Below are 7,177 nucleotides of genomic sequence, written 5' to 3' on the forward strand. Positions count from 1 at the left end.
ACGGCGGCCCTGTGACTGACCAGTGGGTGCCTGCTCTGTCCAGCTCGGCTGGCTGCTCCCGCAGGGCTCCTGTGCCCACAGAGAGGTTGCTGTCCTTCTCATTGCTGTGGAGGCAGAAAGCAATTCAAGGTCAGCTCCAGTACCAAGGACCCATGGCAGGCATGGATGACATAGGCCCCCAGCTGGCAGGCACACAGGCCGGCTGGCCACCAGCTCCTGGTGAGTGACCTGCTGTATGAAGGTATGCCAAAACCCCATGTGCTTCTGGAAAGTTCCTGGGAGTTTGTTGTACTGACTTTTTGTGCTGTACACAGATCTTTTTTGGTTACTCCTCATCAAAGCACTTTAAAATGAGGTGTATAGCTCTTTATATGGGATCTCTTGTTCCCTCATAATTTTTAATCTTTGCTTTTAATTTTTTTAAGTGAAAGCTTAATTTATATACTATTAAATGAACAACTCTTAAGGGTACAGCTCCATGACTTTTTACACATATTCACTCTGAGAAACTACCCTTGAGATCAACACGTAGAACTCTACCCGAAGCCCCCCAGCCCCCCTCCAAGTCACCACCCTCCAAGGTAACTGCTGTTCTTGCCTTTACCGCTGCAGGTCATTTCTGCCTGTTCTTGAACTTCAGGTAAATGGAATTACACCCGGTGTCTTATGTGTGTCCGGCTCGGCTTTCACTCAACAGTCATACTGTTTGTGAGACTCACGCATTTTGATGGATCACTAGTTTGTATTCCTGAGTATGTTTTATTGTATTAATGCGCTACAGTTGATTTTTTCCTACTCTGCTCTTAACAGAAGTTTAAGTTGTAATTTGGGGCAGTTATGAAGAGTGGTGCTGGGGGTACTTCGGGGGCGGGACCCCGTTTAACCCACTACCCATACCAACTGCGTGGAGGGGAGGGGAGCGCCCTCCCACCCTGGTCATCCACGCCCCCACAGCCCTCCCCCGAGTTCCTTCCCGAAACAGTCTCTGTGTGTGTAGGAATATAGATATATCTGTATGTGTGTGTGTCATTGCGACACAAATAGTCACATTCTCTACACACGTCTTCATCTAGCCTTTCTTACGCAGTGCATCTTAATGATGGTCTCATAACTACAGCTGCCTCATTCTTTTAAACAGCTATTTGAACCCCACTGTATGGATGTACCAGTTTTTATTTAACTGTTGCCCTCTTGATGGATATTCAGGTTGTCTCCTACCATTTGCTAGTCCCACCAGTGCCATAAAAACCACCTCAGTGATGTTTCTAAGCAGTTACATGCACCCATCTGTGTGGAAAACTGTGTCTTTCTTGCTTTCGAAAAGATGGTACAAGGGGATTAAAAACTAGCTTTAATTTTTAAAAATCTTCCCTTATCCCCACCACACCCACCACTCTGCATATTCCCTTCCAGCCTGATCCTCAGTCAAGCATTTTGCCAAGTTGTAGACACATCCTTATTCCCTCCCATAAAACACAGCGTGCACTGTCCGAGTTTTCCATGTCGCTGTACAGCCCTCCATGTTACAGCGCTGTGGTTCTGCAGCAGTGTCCCCGGGCAAACGGGTCATGATGTACAAAGTCATTACCCTCTATGGACTGTCCAGGTTTACTTTCTCTTCTAGATAATATTGCAGAGAACATTTTCTTTCCAGTAGCTTTTTAATAATAATAAAAAGAGGGATAATTTCCTTAGAATGGATTTCCCAGCATAGTATCATTCAGTCAAAGGCTAGGAACAGTTTCACGGCACAAACTGCAAGTTGCCAAATTGCTTCCCAAGGAGACAGTCCTCTAGACGCCGACTCGGGTGGCAGCCGGGTCTGCCCGCCTCACCAGCCCTGAGCCAGCGTTGAGCCTTAGCCACTCTCGTCCAAAAGAGCGTGTTGTGGAGCCTCAGAGTTGCTCTGATCTGGCTGCCCTTGATCTTTCTGTGCTGCTGTGGATTCTTTGAACCCTGTCTTGGCAGTTGGGCCTGGGTCTGACCACTTCACCTCTCTGATCAGATTTCCTCTCCTGGAAAGCGTAGGGTGACCAAACTGTCCCAGTTTTTCCGGGATGTGAGACTTTCAGTGCTGGAGTCAGGCATGTCCCAGGCAAACCCAGACAGGCTGGGTGGTGGTCGGATCTTGCCAGGGCCTTACAGAGACTTGCTGTAGGTAGGAAACCAGTCGACTGAACGCACGGGCCCCGCGGGTCCCCAGAGCTGACGGGCGCACACTGAGTGGCACCGTGTGTGACTCATGGACGGCTCAGATCCTGTGTGCCCAGGAGCTCTGCTTTTCCTGGTCCCCATACTCCCAGGACTGGGCGTTTTTAAAAAACTGGAAATAGAATAAAGTGGTGCTTTCATTGTTTCTGTGACAGATACTTTGCTGCGGCTGAGACACCCACAAGTCATCTGAGCTTGAGACAGTCTCTGGGGAGCCCCCAGCCTCCCTACATGGCCCAGTGTCCCCCACCTTCTTGGGCCTGCTCCCCATCTCTCACTCTAGACACCTGGCCTCTCTCATGGTCCTTTGCTCCCTGTCATTTGTGAAGCCAGTGGGTAGGAACCCCCAGACCCGCCTCAGCCCCCAGGAGTCCCCTCAACCCCCTCCCCCAAGTGTGCAGGGGTGGGGGGTGGGAGTGGGGATTCCAGCTGCTCCTGAGGTTAACCATTTTCCATACATTTGTTTCCTGTTTGAATTTCCTCCTCGGCCTTTGTGGGTTTATGGCTTTGGGATTTGCATACCTTTTCCTGCTGAAAACTGGGTTTCTCTCGTCTTGCTGGTAGCTTTTTTCTTGGTATATTTTTGTTCTTTTTTTTCTTCTTATCATCCTGTGAAAGATGGATCTGAATTTTTCTGTTTCTTTATGAAAAAAAAAATAGAGAAAATTGCTATGTTGTTCTGTTCCTCTTGAAGTCTGTGTTTGCGTGCATGCACGCTCAGATGTGGGTAAGAAGCTGCCTGCTGAAGCTCACCTTGTGCGCTGTTGTGCTGCCTGCTGGGGAGAAGGTGGGGGTGGATGCCAGAAAAGGGTGTGAATCAGGAAGCATTTCCCCAGACTCTTGGGTGTAGTTTTGCATGGGTCCCACCCCTGCCCCTCACCTAGTGGGCACTCAGCATTCACTGAATGCATGAGTCTTACCTGATTTCTCTTGATCCTTGTAAAGAAATACTCCAGATGTGACTGAAGCTCCCGTCTTCAGGGAGCCCTTTTGTATCCAGGTTTCCTCTTCCCTCCCGCAGATGTATCTCCACTGTCTGTGGTTTCTCTTCCTATGCCTGTTTTCATACTGTTGGTGTTTATTTATGCTTGCAAAAACTAGAGCTAGCATTTTGCATATTTCCCGACTGTATGTAAATGGTGTGATGCCCTCCGCTTCACTCTGCAGCTAGTGGGTGCTGACTACTTTTCATTTCATATAGGATTTCATTGGGTGGGTGTCCCACAATTAATGAGCCATTTTTTTGTTTGGTGGCAATATGCCAGCAAATTTGAAAAACTCAGCAGTGGCCACAGGACTGGAAAAGGTCAGTTTTCATTCCAATCCCAAAGAAAGGCAACGCCAAAGAATATTCAAACTACCGCACAATTGCACACATTTCATACACTAGCAAAGTAACGTTCGAAATTCTCCAAGCCAGGCTTCAACAGTATGTGAACTGAGAACTTCCAGATGTTCAAACTGGATTTAGAAAAGGCAGAGGAACCATATATCAAATCACCAACGTCCGCTGGATCATCGACAAAGCAAGAGAGTTCAGAAAAACATCTACTTCTGCTTCATTGACTACGTCAAAACCTTTGACTGTGTGGATCACAACAAACTGTGGAAAATTCTTCAAGAGATGGGAATACCAGACCACCTTACCTGCCTCCTGAGAAATCTGTATGCAGCTCAAGAAGCAACAGTTAGAACTGGACATGGAACAATGGACTGGTTCCAAATTAGGAAAGGAGTACGTCAAGGCTGTATATTGTTACCCTGCTTATTTAACTTATATGCAGAGTACATCATGAGAAACACCGGTGTTGATGAAGCACAAGCTGGAATCAAGATTGCCGGGAGAAATATCAATAACCTCAGATATGCAGATGACACCCTTATGGCAGAAAGCAAAGAAGAACTAAAGAGCTTTTGATAAAAGTGAAAGAGGAGAGTGAAAAAGCTGGCTTAAAACTCAGCATTCAGAAAACTAAGATCATGGCATCTGGTCCCATCATTTCATGGCAAATAGATGAGGAAACAATGGAAACAGGGAGAGACTTTATTTTTGGGGGCTCCAAAATCACTGCAGATGGTGACTTCACCATGAAATTAAAAGACACTTGCTTCCTAGAAGAAAAGCTATGACCAACTTAGACAACATATTAAAAAGCAGAGACATTATTTTGCTGACAAAGGTCTGTAGAGTCAAAGCTATGGTTTTTCCAGTGGTCATGTACGGATGTGAGAGCCGGACCCTGAAGAAGACTGAGCACCGAAGAATTGATGTTTTCAAATTGTGGTTTTGGAGGAGACTCTTGAGAGTCTGTTGGACTGAAAGGATATCAAACCAGTCTATCCTAAAGGAAATCATTCCTGAATATTCATTGGAAGAACTGATGCTGAAGCTGAAACTCTAATACTTTGGCCACCTGATGCAAAGAACTGACTCATTGGAAGAGACCCTAATGCTGGGAAAGATTGAAGGCAGGAGGAGAAGGGGACGACAGAGGATGAGATGGTTGAATGGCATCACCGACTTGATGGACATGAGTTTGAGCAAGCTCCGGGAGTTGGTGATGGACAGGGAGGCCTGGTGTGCTGCAGTCCATGGAGTCGCAAAGACTTGGACACAACTGAGTGACTGAACTGAACTGAACTGTATTGGTTTTCCAGGGCTACCATAATGAAATATCACAGGTTGGGTGGCTTAAACAACAGAGATGTATTCTGTCACATCGCTGGAGGCCAGAAGTCTCAGGTGAAGGCGTCGGCAAGGTTGGCTCCTCCTGAGGGCTGGTAGTGCGAATCTACTCCAGGCCCTTTCCCCAGCTCCTGGTGGCCTCAGGCGCCCCTGGCCTTGAGCATGGCATTCTCCATGAGTCTTCCTGCCACTTTCTGTGCTTTTCTGTCTCTGTGTCCAAATTTCCCCTTTTATAAGGATACTATTCCTATTGGATGAGGGACCTCATTTTAACTTATTTACCTTTTTAAAGAACGATCTCCAAACACTGTCACATCTCCCCCTATGTCACCGTCATGGAAATGCTGTCTTATATTTTCTACTAAATAATTTCAAGCTTTGTTTCTCACATTCTGGCCTTGGTCAATCCGGGCTTTATTTGCAATGGATGAAAAAAAAAATCTAATTTTGTTTTCCCCGTTGGATTGCCGATGGCTGGACTCATCCCAGCTGGTTTCCCTGGTGGGCCAAGGCTCTAGCATCCTGACCCCTGATGCCCACATCCATGACACACGGGGATTTTCCTCTGAAGGGCTCAGTGCTCAGAGTGGGGCTGTCTGTGCCTGCTCCCAGGAGGAGCTGAGCTGGAGCCTGCAGCAATGGTGGCCATAACAAATGATTGCAAAGTCAGTGCCTGGAAATGACAGGTTTTCCTCTCATAGCTCTGGAGGCCAGGATTCTGAAGTCACAGCATCAGAAGTGTTGATTCCTTCTGGAAGCTGCAAGAGATAATCTGTCCCAGGCCACTCTCTGAGCTTCTTGTGGCCTTTGGTGGTTCTTGGCAGTCACTGGCCTGTCGATGGGTCAGTGACTCATCATTTCTGCTTCATCTCCCATGGTCTCCTCCTCCAGGTCCGTGTCAGCTTCCCCTTCTCTCCTAAGCATTGTCAGTGGATTTAGGGCACCCTAATCTGCAAGGATGTCACCCTGAGATCCTGTATTACGTTTGCCAAAACCTTTTTGAAAGTCAGGTCATATCCACAAGTTCTAAATGGACTTGGCTTTTGGAGGCCACTGTTCAGCCCACTCTAGGTCTTATCTGCAGTGGGAAAGTGAGTTTCTACTCACCGGGGCAGCAAAAGTGGCTCTCCTTCAGCAGTCGCTTTCTCTCACCGACGTGCACTGCCTTCTGGCTCCCCTGCTGGGTGATCTGGGAGCCCGGTCTGCAGTTTCTCCTTTGTTCCTCCCCGACTCCCCGGTCCAGTGATGAGTTATCCCACTTCTGGAAATGTGTCTTAAGGAACTGACTCAACAGCATGAGAAAAAAGATCTTCTTGTTGTTGCCTTGTTGATAATACTGAAAAGTTGGACGTAACCCCCAGGAGAGGAGGTAATTACTTAATTACTTCAATAACGCTTGTTCGTCACCCCAACTGAAGCAGCTGGGGAGAGGACCAAGCAGGATAAGAGGGGACGGTTGCTGCCTCCCTGGTGAGGGGGATGTTCCACTTGTGATGGCCTGAAAGGTCACATGATGTCAGTAAGGAAGTGGACACCCAGGGGAGTCTTGGGTGTGATAAGCTGGTCTGAATCCATGAGACTAAGCCTTAAGTTTCCTCTGGTGGACCAGGCTGAGCCAGGAAGGACGCTTCAGGAGGAGGGCACCCTGACAAAGTCTGCAGGAACCTCCTTACTTTGCTGGGACCCGTGACCGGCCACCAAAATCACAAAACCATGGCAACACGGAAGGGTGCCTGATTAGTGAAAAGTACGGCGTGAAAACTGAGTCAGAGAAGTGCCTAGAAAAACAGAATTGCCCTATGATCCAGAAATCCTACTTCTGGGCATCTACCCGTAAAGAAAAACAGGGATTCAGAGAGATGTGTGTCCATCTGTGTTCATAGCAGCATTGTTCCCAATAGTCAAAAGGTGGAAAGAACCCAAACGTCCATTATCCCCAAATAAATGGATGAACCAAGTGTGGTTTATCCATGCAGTGGAATATCATTCAGGCTTAAAGAGGCAGGAAATTCTGACACACGTTACACTGTGGATGAACCTCGATCATTACTTCTAAATGAAGTAAGCCGAACGCAAAGGACAAATAGAATACAATCCCCTGATACAAGGGACCTGCAGCAGTCAGATTATTCATAGAAACAGAAAGCAGAATGTGGTCGCTGGGGCTGGTGGGAAGGGGAGGGGAGTTAGTGTTTAATTTGGGAAGTTACAAAGTTCTGTACATGGATGGTGGTGATGGTTGTGTCACAAGGAAAAACAGAACACTGCAGAGCTTTGTGC

General features: G+C 47.4%; 1 long non-coding RNA gene across 1 annotated transcript; it reads right to left on the reverse strand.

Annotated features, from left to right (window-relative positions):
- Nucleotides 1-978: 978 nt before the first annotated feature.
- LOC133230011 (uncharacterized) lies at nt 979-6,525 on the reverse strand. The gene is made up of 3 exons (XR_009730708.1): nt 6,005-6,525; nt 2,734-2,851; nt 979-2,323 (listed from the first exon to the last, which is right to left on the reverse strand). It is a non-coding gene; the product is annotated as an uncharacterized LOC133230011 (long non-coding RNA).
- Nucleotides 6,526-7,177: the final 652 nt, after the last annotated feature.

The sequence above is a fragment of the Bos javanicus genome, chromosome 18, assembly GCF_032452875.1.
Source record: "Bos javanicus breed banteng chromosome 18, ARS-OSU_banteng_1.0, whole genome shotgun sequence".
In the NCBI taxonomy this organism is placed as follows: Eukaryota; Metazoa; Chordata; class Mammalia; order Artiodactyla; family Bovidae; genus Bos; species Bos javanicus.